This window comes from Scyliorhinus canicula, chromosome 14 (genome assembly GCF_902713615.1).
Source record: "Scyliorhinus canicula chromosome 14, sScyCan1.1, whole genome shotgun sequence".
Classification (NCBI taxonomy): domain Eukaryota; kingdom Metazoa; phylum Chordata; class Chondrichthyes; order Carcharhiniformes; family Scyliorhinidae; genus Scyliorhinus; species Scyliorhinus canicula.
The window spans coordinates 101,952,247-101,978,156 of NC_052159.1; positions in this window are offsets into that span (position 1 = coordinate 101,952,247).

Genomic DNA, 25,910 nt, shown 5'->3' on the forward strand with positions numbered 1-25,910 from the left:
CCGAAATGTAGACCCCCAATCGGCTGCGCGCCCTTGCAACAGACCAACCCAATTTGTCCCCGGCCGCCAATAAGGCCTCCCCTGGTGCTAGAACGCCCCGCCCCCCCCCCCCCCCCCCCCACCAGGGCAACTGCGGACTGAGTCCGCAGCCGCCATGCGAGGTTCCCGAACGGCAATAGGTGGTTAGAACCACGCCGTCGGGAACTTGGCTGGCTGGGAGTGGAGGATCGCTGTGGGGGGCCTCAGGCAATGGACCCCCAGCCGCGTGGAGTAATTCACAAAAATGCTGATTCCCAGGCCCCGGAGAATCGCTGGACCTGCGCTGGTCCTGATTTCGGCGAAAAAATGGATTTTCCGCCCCCGTGCCAAACGCGATTTCTGCGCGGGGCTGCGGAGAATCCAGCCCCACTGTATATATATGGTTAAAAATGTAAGGGGAGATGGGTCGATCTCTGATTGACAATGGTTAATGTCTGGCGCTTGTGTAGCACAAATTGTATTTGCTATTTATCAGCCAAGCCTGAATGTTGCCCAAATCTTTCTGCATGCAGCTGCTTCATTATCTGAGGAGAATCTAATGGAATGAACACGATACTGTGAACAGTGATACAATCTGTGATACTGTGATACAATCAACTGTGAATATCCCCACTTTTGACCTAATGATGGAGGGAGGGTCATTGATGAAGCAGCTGAATATAGTTGTGCCTAGAACACTGCCCCAAGAAACATCTGTAGTGCGATCTTGAAACTGAAATGTTTGGCCTTCGACCACTCCAACCATCTTCTTTTGTTAAAGTTAAGACCAGTGGAGAGTTTCCTCCTGATTCCCACTGATTTCAGATTTACTCAGGATCCTTCTGGGCGGCATGGTGGCACAGTGGTTAGCATTGCTGCCTCACAGATCCAGGGACCCGGGTTCAATTCCGGCCTTGGGTGACTGTCTTGTAGAGTTTGTACTTTCTCCTGGTGTCTGTGTGGGTTTCCTCCAGGTGCTCCAGTTTCCTCCCACAATCCAAAGATGTGCAGGTTAGGTGGATTGTCCATGCTAAATTTCAGTCCAAAAGGTTAGACTGGGTAATGGGGATAGGGCAAAGAAGTGAGCTTAAGTAGGGTGCTCTTTCCAAGGGCCGGTGCAGACATGATGGGCAGAATGGCCTCCTTCTGCACTGTAAATTCGATGATTCTATGTCACTGTAGGCCAAATGTGGTCTTGATGCCAAGGGTAGTAACCTTTCTATCATCTCTTGAATTTAGCTCTTCTGTCCACGTTTGTGCCAAGGCAACAATGAGGATAGGAACTGAATGGCCCTTACAGAACCTGAACTGAGCATCTGTGAGCAAATTATTGTTGAAAAGGTGACATACAATGACATTGTCGATGACACCTATTTTTCTGATGAATTAAAGTAGACTGACGGGGTGTTCATTAGCCAAATTGAATTTGTCCTGCTTTTTCTGGACAGGTCACACCTGGGGAATTTTCTATGTTGTTGAGTAGGTGCCAATGTTGTAGCTGTACTGGAACAGCTTGGCGACTGGTACAGCTAGTTCTGGGGTACAAACCTCTGCACTTCAACTGGACTGTTGTCAGGGCCCATGGCCTTTGCTGTATCTTCTGCATTTAAACATTTCTTAATGCCGTTTAAATGAATTGAATTAGCTGAAGATTGACATATGGGGACTGGGGTCTTCAAGAGGAGGCCAAGAGAGTGGGTGAAAGCATTACCCCTTAACATTTAGTGGCCTTACCATCAGTGAATCTCCAACCTCCTGGGGTTCACCTTTGAATAGAAACTTAACTGGACCAGCCATATAAATATTGTGACTGCAAGACAAGGTCAGAGTTTAGACATTTGGTGGCGAGTGACTCGCCACCTAACTCCCCAATGCCTTTCTATCGCCTGAGAGACACAAGCCAAGGAAACATTAACAACTTCCACTGTGGCTTCAGTGTTCATCATCTACAAGATACACTGCTTCAAATTGCCAAGGCTTCTTCGACAGACCATCCAAGCCTATGTCCCTACCCTTTAGAAGGTCAAGGCCAGCAGAAGCATGGAAACACCACCACCTCCAAGGTCCCCTCCAAGTCACATGTCATTATTTCATGGTTGCTGGTTCAAAATACTGGGGCCGGGATTCTCTGAGCACGCGGTGGATTGAAGAATCGCCGGTGTTGCCGGAAATTCCCGCCACGCTGCTCCGACGCCGGGACGCGCGGAGAATTGACGGCAGTCGCGCACGCGGTCGACGCGGCGTCGGTCGGGGGTCTTTGAAAACGGTCCCCGCGGTGATTCTCCACGGTCAACCAGCCGAGTTCCCACCGGCGTGGTTCCAACCTGGTACCACCTGGTGGGAGCTTGGGCCTGCGGCCGCAGTGGCCGTCCTGGTTGGGGGGGGGTGGGGGATCAGACCCCAGGGAGGGCCTGCAAGACGGCCAGGCCCGCGATCAGGGGCTACCGATCGCAGGGTGTGCGTGATCTGGAGGGGGCCTACCTCCTTCCGCGCGGGCCTTGTGTTGCTACGCCATGTTGCACGGTGCTGGCGCGGTAACAGCCACCACGCGCATGTGCCAGCGCAGAAACAGCCACCACGCGCATGTGCCAGCGCAGAAACAGCCACCACGTGCATGCGTGGACCCGCGCCGGCAGTGCAGGGCCGCGTATCGGTGCCGGAGCAGCATGCAGCACTCCGGCGCCGTGATGGCCGCCAGTGGCCCACTGAATCGCTGGGCCAAGAGGCCCGTTGACGCCGGCGATAAACACTCCAGCGTTTACGCCAGCATCAACACTTGGCCGGGATTTTGGAGAATCTCGGCCTGCATGTCCCATCCTAACAGCACTGTGGGAGTACCTACTCTACACAAACTGCAGCAGTTCAAGAAGGCAGATCACCACCACCTTCTCCAGGGCAATTGCCATTTATGCCCTCATGCTATAAATGAATAAAAAAAGGCACAGTGTCAATCTCCACGTATCTGCTAATGGCACTTGTCACTACTTCTCTTGATCCTTTTCTGAATTGTCACACGCCTTGTCCAATTGGCTGAGTAGACATTTTCTCCACAAAATATTGAGATGAGTGAAGCCACTGTCTACAGTCCAAGCCACAAATTCCATTTGCTCATCATCTATTCTATCTCTCCCCTTGCCAACGGTTTGAGGCTGAACCACACTGTTCACAAGATGAACTACTGACAACACAACCACACTATCATTAAAGACCACCTATTTCCATCTTCATAACAACGCTCGACTCCACCCCTGCCTCAGCTCATCTGCTACTGAATACAACATCCAAGCCTCTGCTCTCTCTGGACTTGATGGGTGACACGATGGAGCAGTGGTTAGCACTGCTGTCCCACAGCACCGAGGACCCAGGGTTCGATCCCAGAACCAGGTCACTGACAGTGTGGTGTTTGCATATTCTCCCCGAGTCTGCGTGGGTCTCACCCCAACAATGTGCAGGTAGATTGGCCACGCTAAATTGCTCCTTAATTGGAAAAGCAAAATAATTGGGTACTCTAAATTTATTTTTAAAAATCTCTGGACTTGACCATTCCAACTCTCTTCTATTCAATCTTCCACTTTCAACCCTCTGTAAACTTGAGGCCATCCAAACTCCACCTCTAGTGTCCTAAATCACACTGGGCCCTGTTTATCCATAATCCCTGGGGTCACTCACCTACATTGGCACTTGATTAAAGAACAGTTCAATTTTAAAATCCTCATGCTTGTTTTAAAATCTTTCGTCTGCCTCACCCCTCCTTGTTTCTGTAATGTCCTTCAGCCCCACTACCCTCAGAAATACTGCTCTCCTTCAGTTCTGGCCTCCTTTGCACCTCTGATTTGAACTACTCTACCATTGGCTTTCAGCTGCCAATTCTTTAAGCAATGGAATTCCATTCCTAAATCTTTCCCTCTCTCTTCCCTTTGTTATTTTAAGATGCTCTTCTTTGGCCACGTTGTTGTAAAATATGGCTTTGTGTCTAATTTTGATTGGCAATGCTCCTATGAAGTACGTTGGGATATTTTGTAATAATAATCTTTATTAGTGTCACAAGTAGGCTTACATTAACACTGCAATGCAATTACTGTGAAAATCCCCGAGTCACCACATTCCGGCGCCTGTTCGGATACACAGAGGGAGAATTCAGAATGTCCAATTCACCTAACAAGCACGTCTTTCAGGGCTTGTGGGAGGAAACTGTAGCACCCGGAGGAAACCCATGCAGACACAGGGAGAAAGTGCAGACTCCGCACAGACAGTGACCCAAGCCGGGGATCGAACCCGGGTCCCTGGCGCTGTGAAACAACAATGCTAACTACTGTGCTGCCAAACAAAGACACTATCTAACTACAGGCTGTTGTTATTGTTGTTGTAAATGGCTGGACAATAATGGAAGGAAGAGTTTCTAAAGCTATACATAGCTCTTTTTGAACCTCATCTGGAGGACTGTGGACGGTTCTGGGCAATGTACCTTAGCAAGGATTGATTGCTGTTATATCAAGTGCAATACAGATTCCCCAGAATGTTATCAGGACTCCAAGAGTTGAATTATATGAAGAGATTACTGATGCACGATCAATTATTGCAAAAGCGAGATTAGAGAATAATCAAAGGCTTTATTAGACAAGATGTGTACCCCAGCAGCTCGTAACAGAAAATGGCTGCAGCCGGGGATGAACCCCTCTTTATACCATCCACTGGGCGGAGCCAGCAGACAGGGGTTTACCCACGTATCTCGAATACAGTAGTACCTCCAACACAGATACCATAATACATATAATACGGTCGACCACAATTACGTCAATTGGGCTTGTGTTTCCTGCTGCGTAGTAGATTAAGGGGTGACTTGATTGAGGTTTTTCGGATTTTGGAAGGAATTGATAGAGTAGATGGACATGTTTTCTGCTGATGGGTCAAGTGTACGGCAAAGAGACACAACCTTTAAATTAGAGCCATGCCATTTGGACAGAAGTTAGGAAACAACTCTTCCAACAATTGGGCAATGGAGCTGTAAAATTCATAAATTTAAATCTGAGATTGATGAAGTTTTGCGAGCCAAGAGTATTAAGGGAAATGGGGCCAAGGGAAGTGGACAGAGTTAGGAAACATGATCAGCCGATCTCACTGAATGATGGAACAGGGCTGAAGGGCCGGTTCCTATGTCTGATTATTAAACTCGTTATTAAATAACTCATTATTAAAACCAATATAATGAATGCAGGGGAAATGTGAGAATTTTGAGTTATTATTTTGAATCATATTTGAGCAGTAAAAACTCAGAATGTATTAGAGCTTGTTGAAATTATGGTTTCATACGCTCCTTCATCAATAACAAATAGTCACAAATCCTTCCTCCTTTAGATGGCCACGACTGAGTTGTTACACAGCGAATGATTTCCAATAGCTGTCAGGCAATGCCTAAAATCTTATATGATTTATGTACAATTCATCAATTAATTAAATTAACTACAGCAGGTGGCATTTTCAAAACAAGTACTTCGCCACCTACAAAAGCTGCAATGCCACAAGTCTTTTGGAATACTTTTTAATTCATTTGATGATTTATCTGACACAGCCAGCTTGCACATTTCTAAAATTAGTCTATGACTGAGGCAAATGAGTTTTACCACCAAGTGATTTTCTGTTTTCTTCAATCTGCACAAAAGCCAACAACACATTTGAAAGCTCTTTTGCACTTTTTATGCAAAGTTGCAATTGTTACAAACTAAATTAGACCACATGTGGTAAGTTTAGAAACCTGTGAGAAATACTGTGAACTACGCACCACTGGAAATCATTCAAACTTTGCAGGTGGCCTTTAGCTGCACTGATAGCTCTGATCAACGAGTGAAGCCGCAGTACAATAAAGGACATTTTGCAACATCATTGAATGGCTACAATAGAGTAACACTTATGTTAATTAAATAGCAATCCAGAATTTTGGACTAATAATGTGGAGAACATGAGTTCAAATCCCACCCTGGCTGTTTAAATTTAGTTATTTTAACTAATGAATCTAAAGCTAAAATGTTGGAATCGATAAAATGACCATGAAGATGTTGGATGGTCATACCCATCCAACTGGTTCACTAATATTCTTATCAAAAGGAACTTTGTCATCCTGAGCTGCTCTGGTCTTTATCCCATAATGACATGGCTGACTTTTAACTAACATCTGAGGTCCTCACAGTAGACCAATCATTTTCAAGCTCAAAGACGTGGCCCACGGGTGGGTTGTGGCCAGATGACAGGATGGTTGCAGAGTAATTGGTCACGGCGTTCCCAATCACGGGAACAAGTGCCCAACGGCTGCGACCGCTTTTACAAATGCCGGTGGTGCCTGGCTTAAAATAATGTCGGCCGTTCTGCGCATGCGTGTCCCCTCAGCCGGATGGAGCAGTGCATAGTCCCAGAGCCCATTGGGGCAGGCACCCTCCTCCGAATGTCAGTGTGCTATCCCAGGAACAGATGTTTCTTTTAATCGGTGGAGTCATCCCACCAGAAGCGGCAGCAGAGAGCAGGTCACCTGCATAAAACTGAAGAGAGATTCCATGATTTGTAGCTGCCACCAAGGCAGCAAAAGGACTAAAGAAGTTAAAATGGATAGTTTTGGAATAAGGAAGAGAGGGCCAGGGACACAAATAGGCCAGGATTTCACAACTAAATCTTCTGGAGAGAGCTGAACAGGAGAGTCTACAGCAGACAAGGCAGTGGTGGTGTGAGCTGTCAGGAGAGTCTACAGCAGACAAGGCAGTGGTGATGTGAGCTGGTCAGGAGAGTCCACAGCAGACAAGGCAGTGGTGATGTGAGCTGGTCAGGAGAGTCCACAGCAGACAAGGCAGTGGTGATGTGAGCTGGTCAGGAGAGTCCACAGCAGACAAGGCAGTGGCGGTGTGAGCTGCTCAGAAGAGTCCACAGCAGGCAAGGCAGTGGTGGTGTGAGCTGCTCAGAAGAGTCCACAGCAGACAAGGCAGTGGCGGTGTGAGCTGCTCAGAAGAGTCCACAGCAGGCAAGGCAGTGGTGGTGTGAGCTGCTCAGAAGAGTCCACAGCAGACAAGGCAGTGGTGATGTGAGTTCCAGGGCTTCTGGTGAAAAACCCATTAAGAAGAAGCTGAAATCAGGAACAAAGTAGTATAAAGATGATTTCTTGAAGTATGGCTTTATTAATTATGCCAGTGCAAATCAAGATGCAAACCCCATATGTGTTATATGCAGGGAGGTACTGGCAAACAAAAGTTTAAAACCTTCAAATCTTCAAAGGTTTTTGAGGACTCAGGAAGGTGATTTCAAGGACAAACCTCTTGATTTTTTCAAAGTATTCAGTGAAAACGTAAATCGGCAGCTGAAGTCCTCAGCAGAAATGTAACATTCAATGACAAAGCAAGTGAGATTGTGAGGACCAAGCAAACTCACCTGTCACTTTAAAGGTAAGGAATAATGGTGGGTTGCAAAGTTTGGCTTGTGTGTATTGTGAAGGTCAGCCGGCATGGGTTGCAAAGTTTGGCCGGCGTGCATCCCCAAAGGTTGGCCGGCATGGGTTGCAAAGGTTGGCCAGCGTGCATCCCCAAAGGTTGGCCGGCGTGCATCCCCAAAGGTTGGCCGCCGTGCGTCCCCAAAGGTTGGCCAGCGTGCATCCCCAAAGGTTGGCCAGCGTGCATCCCCAAAGGTCAGCCGGCGTGCATCCCCAAAGATTGGCCGGCGTGCATCCCCAAAGGTCGGCCGGCGTGCATCCCCAAAGGTTGGGCGGCGTGCATCCCCAAAAGTTGGGCAGCGTGCATCCCCAAAGGTTGGGCAGCGTGCATCCCCAAAGGTCGGCCGGCGTGCATCCCCAAAGGTCGGCCGGCGTGCATCCCCAAAGGTCGGCCGGCGTGCATCCCCAAAGGTTGGGCGGCGTGCATCCCCAAAGGTTGGCCAGCGTGCATCCCCAAAGGTTGGGCGGCGTGCATCCCCAAAGGTTGGCCAGCGTGCATCCCCAAAGGTTGGGCGGCGTGCATCCCCAAAGGTCGGCCGGCGTGCATCCCCAAAGGTTGGCCAGCGTGCATCCCCAAAGGTTGGCCGGCGTGTGTCCCCAAAGGTCGGCCGGCGTGCATCCCCAAAGGTTGGGCGGCGTGCATCCCCAAAGGTTGGCCAGCGTGCATCCCCAAAGGTTGGGCGGCGTGCATCCCCAAAGGTTGGCCAGCGTGCATCCCCAAAGGTTGGGCGGCGTGCATCCCCAAAGGTTGGTCAGCATGCATCCCCAAAGGTTGGGCGGCGTGCATCCCCAAAGGTTGGCCAGCGTGCATCCCCAAAGGTTGCCCGCCGTGCATCCCCAAAGGTTGGCCGGCGTGTATCCCCAAAGGTCAGCCGGCATGCGTCCCCAAAGGTTGGCCGGCATGGGTTGCAAAGGTTGGCCGGCGTGTGTCCCCAAAGGTCGGCCGGCGTGCATCCCCAAAGGTTGGCCGGCGTGCATCCCCAAAGATTGGCCGGCGTGTATCCCCAAAGGTCGGCCGGCGTGTGTCCCCAAAGGTTGGCCAGCGTGCATCCCCAAAGGTTGGCCGGCGTGTGTCCCCAAAGGTTGGCCGGCGTGTGTCCCCAAAGGTTGGCCAGCGTGCATCCCCAAAGGTTGGCCGGCGTGCATCCCCAAAGATTGGCCGGCGTGTATCCCCAAAGGTCGGCCGGCGTGCATCCCCAAAGGTCGGCCGGCGTGCATCCCCAAAGGTTGGCCGGCGTGCATCCCCAAAGGTTGGCCGGCGTGGGTTGCAAAGGTTGGCCGGCATGGGTTGCAAAGGTTGGCCGGCGTGCATCCCCAAAGGTCGGCCGGCGTGCATCCCCAAAGGTTGGCCGGCGTGCATCCCCAAAGGTCGGCCGGCGTGCATCCCCAAAGGTCGGCCGGCGTGCGTCCCCAAATGTTGGCCAGTTGGTAAAAGTGGGTCCTGGGAGAAAAAAATTGAAAACACTGCACTAGACCCTCACCCTAACCATTGGAAAAAGTAGTAGGAAACTAGTACTGGCCTTACCAGCAATGCCACTCAACACCCTGAGATCATCAAACTCAATTTCATTTCAACATTCTGGGCGGGCTTCTTTGGAAACTGGCAGAGCGGGCAACTCCGGCGCGAAGGAGTGGCGTGAACCACTCCGGCATCGGGCTGCCCCGAAGGTGCGGAATCCTCTGCACCTTCAGGGGCTAGGACGGTGCCGGTGTGGTTTGTGCCGCGCCATCCGGCGCGGAAGAGGCTTGGTGCCATGCCAACCGGCGCCGAAGGGCCTCCGCCGGCACGAGTTGGCGCATGCGCAGGAACACCAGCATGTGCTGGCGTCATCCCAGCGCATGCGCAGGGGAGGTTCATCTCCGCGCCGGCCATCGCGGACCGTTACACCGGCCGGTGCAGAGGAATAGAGTGCCCCCACGGCACAGGCCCACCCGCGGATCGGTGGGCTCCGATCGCGGGCCAGGCCACCATGGTGGCACCCCCCGGGGGCCAGATCCCCCCCGAGGACCCCGGAGGCTGCCCGTGGAGCTAGGTCCCGCCGGTAAGTACCTGTCATAACATACGCCGGCGGGACCTGCCGAAAACGGGTGGCCACTCGACCCATCGCGGGCCGGCGAATCGCCGGGGCGGGGCTGCTGCCAATGGCCCCTGACCGGCGCGGCGTGATTCCCGCCCCTGCCAAATCCCTGGCGCCGGAAAATTTGGCAGCCGGCGAGGCGGGATTCACGCAGCCCCCCCCGGCCATTCTCTGACCCGGCGGGGAGTCGGAGAATCCCACCTTCTAGTTCTTGAATATGAAGAAAATAATAATGATGCAAACAGGAAAAGGAAGCCATTCCATTTAACTATAGCTTTGAAATGACAAATGGTAAGGGATTCCAAAGAAAGAGGTAAAACAAGTAAAAGCATATTAGCATTAATCCTGAATATTACCTGTGGCATTATAACAGCTAAAGGCTGCTCAGTGTAGAGTTTCTAGTGGAAAACAGGTTTTTAATGCAGCAAAACATGAAATGTCATGATATTCAATATTGAAGCAGAAATGTAATGAGGGGGTTGAAATGTCGTTGTTATTTTTAGCAATTCTGAATGTGTGTGATGGTTTAACAAAACATTGAAATGACTTTGTCAAAATGGCTCACATGCAAGATTGTTGCATGAAAGCTATCGAGCACTAGAAATAATCCAGAAGCTATTTGAAGCTTTGCATTATGTGTGAGTAGCAAAAAAGCTGTGCAGTGCAGATTAACTCGCAGTGGGCCAATAATGTGAACAAGTTAAATTGTCCCAATTTATTTGATCAAGTCTCATCAGCTTCCTTAGACTGTAGGTTCACAATCTTGTCATGCTTGATAGTTCGAAGTCTATGGTCTGGTAAGGCTATTTCAAGGAGATTCCAAATAAGGAGTGTGGGGTGATGCATATAACAACTTGGGCATCCGTAAAACATCCAAATGTCCAAAAGGAAGTGAAGATGGGAAAAGAACCATACCAGCTTACAGCTGCACAAGTTTCATTGAGAAAGACCAGGGGATGCGATTCAGCGACCCCATTGCGCGCGGCGCGGATTTTGGGCGCAACAGATGAATCACGCAAGAGCCTCAAATTGGGCTCCACGCCGGGTGTCAAGCTGACCGCCCTCGTTGGGTGAGGTCCAGATCTGAATATTTAAATGAGCCTAATGGCAACACCTGGGAAACCTCACCAGAGTTGCAGCACACAAACTTGGACCAGGCATAAGGACCATTGGAGACCCACAGGTAGTCGGGGACACGCAGAGTGCTACCCTGAGACTTCCCCCGACACCTGGGCACCTTGGCACCACTGCCAGAGTGTTCAGGGGTGGCAGTGCCAGGATGCCAGGATGACAGTGCCAAGGTGCTCAGGTGCCAGGTTGTCACTGTCCGCAGCGCCGGCCCTAGGGTTGCTGGCGCCCGGGCAAGCTGAACTTCGGCGCCCTTCGGGGGCGGGGCCGGGGGGGGGGGGGGGGGGGGGTGGGCAGGGGGGGGGGCAGGGGGGGTGGGGCTGGGGGGAGGCCGGCGGGGGGGGGGGGCGGAAGGAGGGAGGCGGGGGGCCGGAGGGGGGGAGCCGGAGGGGGGGGGGGGGCGGCGGAAGGGGCCCGAGGGGGGGGGCCGGAGTGACCACCGGCAAGCCTGGATCCATCCGCCATGTTTGTGCGGGGCGGCCTGAGGGAGGGCGGCCACCGCGCATGCGCTGGTTGGCACCGGCCCAACTGCGCATGCGCGGGACCCGCACTCCTTGATGGCGCCTCCTAGCACATGGCGCCCCGGGCGACTGCCCGAGTTGCCGGTACCTTGAGCCGGCCCTGACTGTCCGGGGTCGGGCCTGGGAAGCCTTGCCACTTCGAGGGGCAGGTTGGGACGGGGTTCACAGGGGCCTCTCCAAGGTTGGGGTGGGGGGGGGGGTTGAGGGGATTCAATAAAGTGGAGGGGGGGGGAAAGATCAGGGCAGTCGGTCAAAATGGTGCCTTGATCTGGGAGCATCCTTTCCTAAATCACTTTAGGTGCGGCCTCGGTGGAGAGAAGCTCCCAGAGGCCAGAGAAAATGACAAAGCACCGTTGCATAGCGGGGTGTTCCCTGGCACTGCAGCCATCAAAAAACTCCCTGCTAAACCTGCCCAACAGTGGACTAAGTTTGAAGTCCGCTGAATCGCTCCCCTGGTTATCTTACCCATCACCTGTAACACAGACTGTGATCCTTCAAACACAACAGTCAATGTGAACACACTCAAACCTTCACATGATAAATTATTTGAATAAAATGGGCAGCAATGACGCCAAAAAATAACAAGTACTTGGAATGGTGCACCCGCACAAATATGTCAGAGAAGAAAAATCTCATTATAGTGGAACAAAAACAGAAAATGTTGGAATGACTGCATTTTGTGGAGAGAGAACAAAGCCAACGTTCAAGTCTGGATGACTCCTCCTCAGAGATCTGATGAAGAGTCATCCAGACTCAAAACGTTGGGCGGAATCGTACCAAAAACACGCTTCGAGTCAGTCGCGGCGAGAGAAACAGAATGGGCGTGATTCTCCGACCCCCACGCCGGGTGGGAGAATCGCCGCAGGGCCGGGTGAATCACGCTACGCCGCCCTGGCACCCCCACGCGATTCTCCCACCCCCCTAAAATGGTGTGTCGCGTTTTGCAACAGGCCGCTCGGAGAATTGCCGCTCGCCGTTTCTAACGGTGACCGGCGATTCTCCGGCCCGGATGGGCCGAGCGGCCTGCCGAACCTGACTGGTTCACGCCGGCACCAACCACACCTGGCGGCTGCCGGTGTGAACATCGCGCGACAGCTGCATGTGGGGCCTGTGGGAAGCGGAGGGAGGATCGAGCACCAGAGCCGTGCTCAGGAGGTGTCTGGCCCGCGATCGGTGCCCACCGATCGTCGGGCCGGCTTCTCTAAAAGACGCACTCTTTTCCTTCCGCCGCCCCGCAAGATCAAGCCGCCATGTCTTGCGGGGCAGCGGAGGGGAAGACGGCAACCGCGCATGCGCAGGCTGGCACCGGCCAACCTGCGCATGCGCGGCTGACGTCACTTAGGCGCCGCTGGCCGCGTCATTCCGGGCGCGCCGCTTTGACCCGACGTCAAGGCCCGGCACGTGAAATTCACGCGCCACCGCTCCTAGCCCCCACCCCGGTTTCACTCCAGTGTCGGCTGTTTGTCTCCCTTTGGTAGAATTGCGCCCAATGAATCTCATTGAGTTGGCGGTATTTCTCACGGAATCTTACAGCTCTAAAAGAAAGGTTTTTCTCCCCACGGGAATCACGCTGTGGTCGTGCTGCCCTCCCGTTGCTTTGCTTGCCCCGGGGAAACCAAATCACTGACTTCATTGGGCTGCTCCGTATAAACGCTTTCCCAGCACTGCCCAGCTGTTCCAGCTCCATGAAAGGCAGCACCGTGTTTCCCGGAGGGAGCCCACACCAGACTCCTTGATGGTGTGCAGCAGATGTGGGAGGCCCTGTACCCGCAATCCAGGAGGTGGCCCACCAGCGGGGTTTCCACCCCACCTGGGAGGCAACAGCTGCTTGGTGAGTTCCAGAACTCCCCAGAAGAGGATGGGCAACAGTGCAGGAAGAAGATGAATGACCCTCCTTTGCATGGCCAGGATAGGTCTGCCACCTCCAATCTCTCACTACACCCCCCTCACCCACCCCTCGCACCTACAAGGTGATCTCTAAGCCAACCATCTTGTATGTTCCTTACAGCTGACGATGCCCTCTTCTGCCCCCACCCACCCCCCTGCTGCCCCCCAGTCTTAACTCTGCTCCACACATCCCTACTCCCACTCCAGTCCCATGCATGCCAATCTCCTTCTGTCTGAGGAGATAGTGCTGTCACTCTTATGTAATGGAGCCAACACTGTGAGGGTGATGTCCCCTGTGGAGACCTTGTTGCAGGACATGCGCACCATGGCAGGGATGTCCATTCCACTGCTGAGAGCATGACGTCCGTGGCTGAGGGCTTCACCTGCATGGTGCAGGTGCCGGTGGGAACCAACGTGTGTCTGCGCCAGAGATTGACAGGGCTTCTTCGTCTCACTCCAGCTGCTCCCCCATCCCATGGAAAAGCCATGGGGTCCCTGGAAACCCAAAGGGAAGAGGATCAGCGAGAGCGCAGCCTGGACCTTCCACTCTGGAAACTCCAGGGGTGTACAGTTCATCTGACCCCCATCACTGTGAGCGACACCACCACCATCCATGCATACTGAGGGGGTCAGCACTGCAACACCTGTGTTGCTCAAGAATACGCCTGGACCCTCAAGATCTAGGCACCCACAGGGGATGCCTGTCAAAGTCATCTCAGGCAACATGGCATGGAAAGAAGCAGACCATCTCAACCTCAGCTGTAGAACCTGGGAAGATACCTAGATGCAGTGTGAAGGTGAGGAAGAGTAGGAAATTGTAGAATCTAGTGGCATGGGTGTACATAGGCACTAGTTAAGATATCTCACCACTGGAAATAGGCACTTGCAAATAAACATCACCTACTGCTGGCACCACACTAATGCTGAGATAGCAGTCCCCACGGTTGGATGTAGCCTCACCCCTAGTTCTGGGGAGAGGTTATGAGGGAATCCCTAGACCGATGGCCCAAGTGAGCCCTGGCCATAGCCTGAGGTCCTTCCTCCTCCTCCTGTAAAGGTTGCCCCTCTCCACCTTCCTCGATCTATTCCTCATCTGAGGAAATGTGGTGCACCTCATCTTCTCTGGGTCCAAGTGGTGTCCTCTCTGTAGCCAAGTTGTTGAGAATGCAGCAGACCAGATTAATGTGGTACACCATTTGGGGGCTGTACTGGAGGGTACCCCTGACGGGTCCAGGCACCTGATTCACATCTTTAACTGTCTGATCACCCGTTCCACCAGCACATGCATTGAAGCATGAGATTTGCTGTAGCAAGTCACCACTTCACTTTGTGACCTCCGTACTGATGTCATCAGTCACTTTCTTATTGGGTACCTCTTGTCCCTGAGGAGCCGTCCCTCCAGCTGCTGCTTTCCCTCAAAGACATTTGTGATCTGTGAGCACGCCAAGATACCACTGTCATGGATACTTACTGGGAACTGGACACACACCTGCATGATTCATATTGTATGGCCACAGACGATCTGGACGTTGATGGGATGTAATCCCTTGTAGTTCATAAATGGCACCGCATGATGCCATAGAGGGCATACGGCATTGTGGGTGAAGTCTATCAAACCCTCCACTTAGGGCATGCCTGCTAAATGGCCCTGGTGTCTTTGGTCCCCTGGTCCAGGTGCAACTTAATATACATATGGGCCCTCACATATAGGGCAACTGTTACCACCCCAGTGCATTTCTGTGCAGCTGTCTGGGAGATACCACACAGATCATCAGTGCTGCCGAAACAAGCTACTTGCACAGAAGGTCAGAGTGGCGGTGACTTTAAGGGCCATGAGAAATGGGCGTCCACCCATCCCATGTGGTGCCTGTTCTTGCAGGAAATGGCAAAGATGGTCCACCGTCCCCCCGGACAGGCGCTGCCTTCTCCAGCACAGTGACTCCAATATCTGTAGATAGAAAGATCGGTGTCGGAAGATACTTGCCCAGTACAGTCTCAAGCAGGGCTTTTCCCCTGTGTTGCTGCTCCCTGTACAGCTAAGGGCCCAAGCTCCCCATCCTCAGCAGGGTTCTGGTCCGAGCTGCATGTAGCTGCTGCACTATTGCTATGAGTAGAGAAACATGCACTGAAAGGAGAAGGAAATCAAAGTGACCTGTGAGGATTCCTGAGAAGGGCCTGCCCCTCAGCTCTCTACTCCTCTGGAACTTTCATCATATGCTTCCCCCTTACAGAATACCTCTCCATTAAACCTCACACTCTCCCTTCCCACAATGGAATATCCCCACTCATGCCTCTCTCAAGTCCACCAGGATTATATGCCTGGACACGGTCTCACAGCCACTCCCCAACCCCCCCCCCCCCCCCCTCCTATTGAGGATGGCATGGGACCCACGTCTGCATCTTAATAGGGCACCTGAAAGAAACTCCCCCATCATGAGAAGTAACAGAGTGAGTGATGATAGACTTCACCAAAAAGCCTTGCTTTGGGGGTCACATCAGTGTATCCTGTCTGCTGGAAACTCTTACATAGAACATAGAACAGTACAGCACAGAACAGGCCCTTCGGCCCTCGATGTTGTGCCGAGCAATGATCACCCTACTCAAACCCACGTATCCACCCTATACCCGTAACCCAACAATCCCCCCATTAACCTTACACTACGGGCAATTTAGCATGGCCAATCCACCTAACCCGTACATCTTTGGACTGTGGGGGGAAACCGGAGCACCCGGAGGAAACCCACGCACACACGGGGAGGACGTGCAGACTCCACACAGACAGTGACCCAGCCGGGAATCGAACCTGGGACCCTGGAGCTGTGAAGCATTTATGCTAACCAGCATGCTACCCTGCTGCCCCATTGATTGGACATTGGTATCCCGTGCTTGGGACTCAAATCAGTGGCAGTTCTCTTTAACTGTGCATATCTCAATGAAGGATGAAATTGCATTCCAATTAATTTAGTGCCTTCAATGAGCATGGCAACCACGCGTCTAGAGGACACCCTCATTCTCCCATTTCACAGGTCTACACTTATTCCTGAGAGACAAAATTCCCAGACAAGTGCCATTGACACTTAATTGAACACAACCTCTTGTTACTCTGAGCTGTCCCTGAGTGTGGGGTTTTACGCACAATTCAGTTGTGCTTCCTTAAGTGAGAGGGTCTTCATTACTCATGAGGGAGGGATGTGAGCCTTTCCTGAGGTGCCCACTCTGCCTTTACAGCCTGACTTCTCTGAGACCCCACCCAGTTACCTCACAATCACCCCCCCCCCCCCCCCCCCCCCCCCCCCCAGTGCTGACTCTCGGTATTCACCTCCACTTTCCAGCTCCCAGTAAGGACGGGCACTCATTCAGCGGTAATTTGGCCACAAACCCAATAGGAAGAACAGAGGAAGTGATGCCTACATGCCACCTCCAGACCCCTTTAAAGCAAGGGGCTCCTTGAAGTGAATGGAAGATAAGGCCTGCTAGCAATCCCTTCCCCCTGAGAATGAGTGACTGACCCCCCATCCCAGGCCCAGGGTTGAACTTACCTGCGTTGTCACACTTCCTTTCCAGTGTACCCTGAGCAGTGAAGGGCTTGGCAATCATGGCTGCCTGAGCGCTCACCTCCAATATACCCCTGGGAGATGAAGCCACCAGGTTCACGCTTTTGGAGACCTGTTGTAAATGATGCTGGTGTTATGTCATGCCAGGGCCCGGTGAATATTCCATTAGGGGTGAAGTTCTGGAGGAAGTGCTCACGAATAGAATGCTGTATTAAAATGAGGTTCCCGTGCTTGCGTGGCGCAATTTGACGACTCCACTGGCGAAGGGGGAGGGGCGGCAGGGGAGATTCCAAAAGCCAATCATGCCGGAGTGAATCACATTTTTCCGGATTTTGATCTTGCACCAAATTTCTCATGGACGGATTAAAGCGCTCCCATCAGCTGCCATCTCTGCTGTGATTTTCCAGCATTTCCTGTTTTTGTTTCAGATTACAGCATACACAGTAATTCGCTTTTATCTCATTGTAACGGAGGTGCCCTGAATTTGTTATCCAGCAATAATTTAGATATGACTAAGAAAATAGAATTGTAATGATACGTATAATGTAAGGACCGTAAAGGGTCCAACACATGGTGCCATGATCTCCGCCACAGGAAAGGCAAGGAAGCAAGTCACAAATCCATCTCAACTGGAACAGGGATTCAACCCCATGCTGTTGGCATTAAACTGATCTACATTTGCTGTCCAGCTAACTAAGCCAACAGATCCCAAAGAGGCCAAGTTACTGTGGCAATTTTCATTTTTACATGCACGTGTAGCCTGGAGCAAGAGGTAATGTTGTTAGAGGTTCCAATTCCTTTCCATCATATGACTGGCGAGTAATCCCTCCTGCTTTTAGGCCTGCTGGCCTATGTTGGAAAGATTTACAAGCTGACACTCAACAGTTTGGCTGTTTTATGAATGCATCTTCCCTAACCATCCTGTAGTGGGACTAGAACGCAAAATCTCTGGCTCAGAAGAATGGATGCTATCCACTGAGCAACAAGACCTCCCCAGATGCCTTTAGTTATCATCAATTCACTTATCCTGCCTCTGACATGTGCACATAAGAAACTGGAGTTCATAGAATTGATCATAGAATTTACAGTGCAGAAGGAGGCCATTCGGCCCATCGAGTCTGCACCGGCTCTTGGAAAGAGCACCCAACCCAAGGTCAACATCTCCACCCTATTCCCATAATCCAGTAACCCCACCCAACACTAAGGGCAACTTTGGACACTAAGGGCAATTTATCATGGCCAATCCACCTAACCTGCACATCTTTGGACTGTGGGAGGAAACCGGAGCACCCGGAGTAAACCCACGCACACACAGGGAGAACGTGCAGACTCCGCACAGGCAGTGACCCAAGCCGGAATCGAACCTGGGACCCTGGAGCTGTGAAGCGATTGTGCTATCCACAATGCTGCCGTGCTTCCCCTTGGAGTTGGGGTAGACCATCTCGCAAGCGAGCCTGCTCCTCCATGCAATATGACCATAGTTGGTCCTCAACTTCAATTCCATTTTCCAGCCCACTCCCCATATCCCTTATTATCCTTACAGATGAAAATCTGTTTATCACAGCCTTAAACATATTAAGTGATGAAGCATCTTTAATGATTTGGGGTAAAGAGTGCCAAAGATTCACAACCCTTTAAGTGAAGAAATTTCTCCTCATTTCAACTTTAAATTATCATCCCATTATCCTGGTACGGTGGCACCGTGTTTTGGATCCTCCTAACAGAGGAAACAATTTCTCAGTGTTTACCCTGTCAAGCCCCTTCAGAATCTTGTGTTTTAATGAATTCACCTCTCATTCTTCCAAAGTCCAGATAATACGGGCCCAGTTTAGCCTCTCTTCATAGGATAACCCTTTTATTCTGCATTCCTTGTATAAGGGGCAGTCCGGTAGCACAGTGGTTAGCACAGTTGCATCACAGCTCCAGTTCCCCAGGTTCAATTCCCAGCTTGGGTCCCTGTCTGTGCAGAGTCTGCACGTTCTCCCCGTGTGTGCGTGGGTTTCCACCGGGTGCTCTGGTTTCCTCCCACAGTCCAAAGATGTGCAGGTTAGGTGGATTGGCCATGATAAATTGCCCTTAGGTTAGGTGGGGTTACTGGTTTACGGGGATGGGGTGGAGGTGAGGGCTTAAGTGGTGTGCTCTTTCCAAGAGCCGGTGCAGACCCGATGGGCCAAATGGCCTCCTTCTGCACGGTAAATTCTATGATCTATGATAAGTATACTCAAGACCCTCTGAACATCAACATTTACAGATTTAACCCTTTAAAAATTCTTAGGACCAAAGTGAATAATGAAACATTTCCCCATCTTATTCTTACTTAACCTGTTCATATCTCTTTGCAACATCTTTGTGTCCTCCTCACAGCTTGCATTCCCACCTAACTTTATATGGTCAGCAAACTTAGTTACACGACTCTCGGTCTCTTCGTCTAGGCCAGTAATATAATATAAATAGCTGACCAGCAATGTCCACATCCCACAAATGACTGAACAAAAATACTTTCCAGATGTTTTACATGACTGTCTAAATTTTTCCTCTGTTACTTCAGTAGAGATGTTAACTCATTTACTTTAGACGGTTTGGTGCCACTCTGAGACAGCAGACAAACGAGTTTCAGATAAATATTTTAGTATTCATGCTGGATTATTCCCACAGAATAATTTCAAATCCATGGGGCTCACTTTATCCTTTGCAGAGAATCTCTCTCAGCATTGATAGGAATGAGCAAATAGCTCCTCAAAGACTATAATTAATTTCCTTTATGTTTTAGCTTCTTCATTTATAGGACTTCCTGGTGCAGATCATAAATCACCATCAAAGGCTGGGAACCTTGCTTACTTTGTTTGCGCCTGTTGAAGTGATGGATGATGTTTTGTTTGTATCTTAAGTCATGTCTTTAATAGTAATGCTTACTGTTTAAAGAAAACTGTCACAAATCTGCGCACTATTTACTTTTGTACTTTCGGCTTTAAAAGAGAATAATGGTTCTTTTGGGGCCCGATTCTGAATCATACTATTTTCCTCCGTACAAATCATATAAGTGCCAATACTACTAGATCAGGTTGGAGACATGTGTCCTGTGATGTGTTGCTTATTTTCTGACTCCCCATAGCCTCTCTAGTATCTACAAAGCATAAGTTAGGAGTGTGATGGGATTGAATCCACTTGCCTAATTGGTGCAGATCCAAAAACACTCATGAAGCTTGACACGAGCCAGGACAAAGAAATCCATTTGATACACACGCCAATTAAAAGCCAAATACTGCAGACGCTGGAAATCTGAATTAAAAGCACAAAATCCTGAAAAAATTCAGCGGGCCTGGCCGCATCAGTAGAGAGAAACAAGAGGGTGCAATTCTTCCCAAAGGTTCCTAAGCATGGTCTCCGGTGGGAAAGGTGGTGCGATTCCCATCAGGTGGGTCAGCGCGATAACCGATCACAATCCACAGACATTCTTTTGGAGCTCTGGATGATTGGCACTATGAATGAGTTGTGCGGGACACAAAGACACCCTGGAAGTGCCAGGTTGGCACTACCAAGAGGCATGGCCTGAAGCGGGTACTATGTCCCTGACAAGTCGGGGCTATATTAGTGTTTGAGTCCCCCCCCCGTGTGGTTATCTGGTCTCCATTTTTGGAGACTATCAGTGATTGCCCCCAGCTTCACATTACGCCTTTGGGTGGGAGAATTACAGGAGCTGGATGAATTTGGCTTAAAGCTGATTCTGCATATTTGAAATAGAATTTAAATAGGCTTATCTTGTTCACGCCCAGTGAAGGCATGAACCAGGTTACATTGCTGACCGTGTGGGGGCGGTGCGAGGGAATCTCAAAACATGTTTGCCCCAGCGCTTCACATGTTATGGCCCTCTCACAAGAGTCTCCAACCAGAATTGATTGATTGATTTATTGTCACATGTACCAAAGTACAGTAAAAAGTATTTTTCTGTGGCCAAGGGAACATATACAGTACATACACAGTAGACAAAAAGAATAATAGACAAAGTACATCGACAAATAGTGATTTGTTACAGTTTGTAACAAGGGGCAGAACAAAGCAAATACATGAGCAAGAGCAGTATTGGGCGTCATGAATAGTGTTCTTACAGGGAACAGATCAGTCCGAGAGAGAGTCATTGAGAAATCTAGTAGCTGTGGATAAGAAGTTGTTCCTATGTCTGGATGTGCGGGTCATCAGACTTCTGTATCTTCTGCGTGATGGAATGGTCTGGAAGAGACCAAAGCCTGGGTGTTAGGGGTCTCTGATAATGCTGTCTGCCTTCCTGAGGCAGCAGGAGGTGTAGACAGAATCAATGAGAGGTTGGCAAGCTTGTGTGATGCATTGGACTGAGTTCACCACAGTCTGCAGTTTCTTGCACTCTTGGGCCGAGCAGTTGCCATATCAAGCTGTGATGCAGCCGGATAGAATGCTCTCAATGCCACATCTGTAGAAGTTTGTGAGAGTCAATGCAGACATGCCAAATTTCTTTCGCTTCCATAGGGCTGGGCTTTCTTGACTGTTGTATCAACGTGAGTGGACCAGGACAGACTGCTGGTGATGGTGACCCACAGGAACTTAAAGCTATCGACCATCTCCACTTTGGAGCCATGGATGCAGACGGGGGGGAGGGGGGGGGGGGGGGGGGGGCTGTGTCATGCTACGCTTCCTGACGTCAATGATCAGTTCCTTGCTTTTACCAACATTTAGAGAGAGGTTGTTTTCGGTACACCATGCAACCAAGTAATCTATCTCCCTTCTGTCGGCTGATGCAGCATTGTTTGAGATACAACCCACCACAGTCGTATGATCCGCAAACTTATAGATCGAATTGGAGTTGAATCTTGCCACACAGTTGCGTGTGTATAGGGAGTACAGTAGAGCAGTGTTTTTCAAATTTTTCTTTGAGTAACCCACGTTTACAGAATAACCGACTATCGCAACACACGCCACATTCACAAAAGATTTTCCATAATTACTATTAAAAAGTCACGCTCGTTGTTGGCACTTCTGTATTATTGAATGTAAATTTGTAAATTGAGCTGCTGTTTCACCTTAAATGACAACTCCACCCTGACACATTGCTAAAGGGTGTAACTCAGGATTATTTGATTATTTTATTTCTTCACAGCCATTGTTAGCATTTGGAAAATTGCGTGCAAGTGCTGGAAAGATTAACAGGCTCAGTATTGCACAGTTTTAACCACATCATGTTCACACATTCAAACCCTAACAGAACCTTGGATAGGAAATTAAACTCAAAACTTCAACTTCAGAAAAAGGAGCCCTAACCGTTGAACGAAAAACATGGTCAGATTGAATGTCGCTGGGCGCCTGTTGATGAACCATCAATCGAACGCAAGACGAGTTGCTGTACAAAAGTTAGGCTTTAGTAAGCTAGAAGTTAGCCCTGCGGTCGACTACAGTAAATGGACGACCGCCGGGCATTCTGGGTATTTATACCTCGCTCTGGAGGCGGGGTTAACTCAGCCTCTCGACCAATCGGGTAGCCGTCACATGACTGGTCTCAACCAATCGGTCGAGAGGCACATGACCGACCAGGGCCAATGGTAAGCCAGTGTTCTGCACCAATGGCAGACAGCTATGCAAATCATACCACCACACCTGTCAGTACCGTTTCCCAGGTAATTATGTAACAGACTGAAAGCATGCTTAAAAAAAACAGTGAGGGGCATAGCTCAGCTGCCCAATACGCAAAACATGCAGGCACATTCCATTCCATACACCTGAAGCATGTACCGGTTCCTGTATACATGGGTGTAGTTTAGTCGCCAGCTAATGCCAACTTGGCGGACAATTCAAGCCCTGATAAAGGTAGATGCAAAAGTCTTTACTGTAGAGGAACCGATTCAGCTGATGGAGTCCATGTAGCCACAAGTCAGAGACGGATGCTTGGTGACGAGTACCTGGGAAGAGGGGGTGGATAGTGGTGGGGGAGGTGTTGAAAAAAAGAAGCCTCCTTGAAGGACAAGAGCTACAGTGTGGAGAGACAATTCGGAAGTGGGACGATTGGTTATAGATGGGTTTTAGGGCTGGAGGAGGCTGTGTATCCAGCTTAACTGAGAGAATGATATAAAAATGCACGGGGCCCATCCCAGTCACTAATGGAGTTAAACAGAGCTGCATACCAACCCTTTTTAGCATGTTTATGTTCTGTCATTATGTCCAATGTCTTCTATAAGGGTGATCCTGACATCAAAATCAGATATCTCATGGACAGGAAATTCCTCAATCTGAGATGACTCCAGGCAAAGACCAAGGTCTCCAAGGACATTGAAACATAAAGAATAGGAGCAAGAATCAACCGTTCGAGCCTGCTGTGCCATTCAATATGGTCATGGCTGACCTCTATCTCAACACTATACTCCTGCATTCCCCCCATACCACTTGAAACCTTTAGACCACAAGGAATAGGAACAGGAGTATGCCATTCAGCCCTTCGAGCCTGCTCTGCCATTTAATCAGATCAGAGCTGGTCTAACACTCACTCAGTCACTTTTCTGCTTTCCCTCCCTAACCCTGAATTCCACCACTGATTAAAACCTATCAGTCTCAGTCTTGAAAATGTTCAAGGACTCAGCCTCCGCAGCTTCCTGGTGTAAATAATTTCAAAGAGTCACCACTCTTTGACAGAATAAATTCTTCCTCAAACCTGGCTTAAATGAACACCCCTTTACACTGTGACTATGCTCTTTGGTGCCACACACCCCCCATGAGTGGAAACATCCTCCCAACATTTACCCTCTCCAACCCCCCTAAGAATATTTATGTTTCAATCATATCACCTATTATTCTTCTGAACTCCAAGGAGTACAGATCCAACCTTTTTAATCTTTCCTCAAATGGCAGTCCCTCCATATCCGGGAACATCCCAGCAAGCTTCCTCTGTGCTACCTCCAATGAGAATATATCTTTTAAATGTGGCCTCACTAGTACAGTGCACAGTTGCAGCAACACAACACCTCTTTACTTCTCTACTCCAGCCCCTTGAAATAAAAGCCAGCATTCCCTAATACCTTCTGCCCCATGGATGCTAACTTTCTGGGATTTCATGAACAAGGAGCCCCAAACTTCTTTGTGCTGCAGCTTTCTGCAGTCTCTCTCAATTTAAATAATAATCCACCTTCTCATTCTTTCTTCCAAAATGAACAATATCACATTTTCCCAGACTGAATTCAATTTTTTAATTTTCTGCCCACTCACTTAATTATACAACAATAGAACATTACAGCGCAATACAGGCTCTCGATGTTGCGCCTACCTGTGAAACCAATCTAAAGCCCATCTACACTATTCCATTATCATCCATGTTTATCCAATGACCATTTAAATGCCCTTAATGTTGGTGAGTCCACTACTGTTGCAGGCAGGGCATTCCACGCCCCTACTACTCTGAGTAAAGAACCTACCTCTGACATCTGTCCTATATTTATCTCCCCTCAATTTAAAGCTATGTCCCCTCGTGCTGCATATCACCATCTGAAGAAAAAGGCTCTCACTGTCCACCCTATCTAATCCTCTGATCACCTTGTATGCCTCTATTAAGTCACCTCTTAACTTTCTTCTCTAACAAAAACAGCCTCAAGTCCCTCAGCCTTTCCTCATAAGATCTTCCCTCCATACCAGGCAACACCCTGGTAAATCTCCTCTGCACCCTTCCCAATGCTTCCACATCATTCCTATAATGCGGCGACCAGAACTGCACGCAATACTCCAAATGCGGCTGCACCAGCTGAAACATGACCTCATGGCTCCGAAACTCAATCCCTCTACCAATAAAAGCTAACACACCGTACGCCTTCTTAACAACCTTATCAAACTGGGTGGCAACTTTCAGGGATCGATGTACATGGACATCGAGATCTCTCTGCTCATCCACACTACCAAGAATCTTACCATTAGCCCCGTACTCTGTATTCCTGTTACTCCTTCCAAAATGAACCACCTCACATGTTTCTGCATTAAACGCCATTTGCCACTTATCAGCCCAGCTCTGCAGCTTATCAATGTCCCTCTGTAACCTGCAATATCCTTCTGCACTGTCCACAACTCCACCGAATTGAGTGTCATCCGCAAATTTACTCACCCATCCTTCTGTGCCTTCCTCCAGGTCATTTATAAAAATAACAAACAGTAGTGGCTCCAAGACAGACCCTTGTGATACACCACTAGTAACTGAACTCCAGTCTGAACATTTCCTATCAACCACTACCCTCTGTCTTCTTATAGCTAGCCAATTTCTGATCCAAATCGCTCAATCATCCTCAATCCCATGCCTCCGTATTTTCTGCAATAGCCTACCGTGGGGAACCTTATCAAACGCTTTACTGAAATCCATATACACCACATCAACTGCTTTACCCTCGTCCACCTGTTTAGTCACCTTCTCAAAGAACTCAATAAGCTTTGTAAGCCAAGATCTACCCATCAAAAAACCGTGTTGACTATGCCTAATCAAATTATTCCTTTCTAGATGATTATAAATCCTATCTCTTATAAACCTTTCCAAGACTTTGCCCACAACAGAAGTAAGGCTCACTGGTCTCTAGTTACTGGGGTTGTCTCTACTCCCCTTCTTGAACAAGGGGACAACATTTGCTATCCTCCAGTCTTCTGGCACTATTCCCGTAGACAATGACAACATAAAGATCAAAGCCAAAGGCACTGCAATCTCCTCCCTAGCTTCCCAGAGAATCCTAGGATAAATCCCATCCGGCCCAGCGGATTTAACTATTTTCACACTTTCCAGAATTGCTAACACCTCCTCCTTATGAACGTTAATCTTGTCTAGTCTAGTAGCCTGTATCTCAGTATTCTACTCAACAACATGGTCTTTTTCCTGGCAGCACGGTGGCACAGAGGGTTAGCCCTGCTGCCTCACGGCGCTGAGGTCCCAGGTTCGATCCCAGCTCTGGGCCACTGTCTGTGTGGAGTTTGCACATTCTCCCCGTGTTTGTGTGTGTTTCGCCCCCACACCAAAGATGTGCAGGTTAGGTGGATTGGCCACACTATATTGCCCCTTAATTGGAAAAAATGAATTGGGTACTCTAAATTTTTTTTAAATATAAATTTAGATTACCCAATTATTTTTTCCAATTAAGGGGCAATTTAGCGTGGCCAATCCACCTACTCTGCACATTTTTGGGTTGTGGGGGCGAAACCCACGCAGACACGGGGAGAATGTGTAAACTCCACATGGACAGTGACCCAGAGCCGGGATCGAACCTGGGACCTCAGCGCC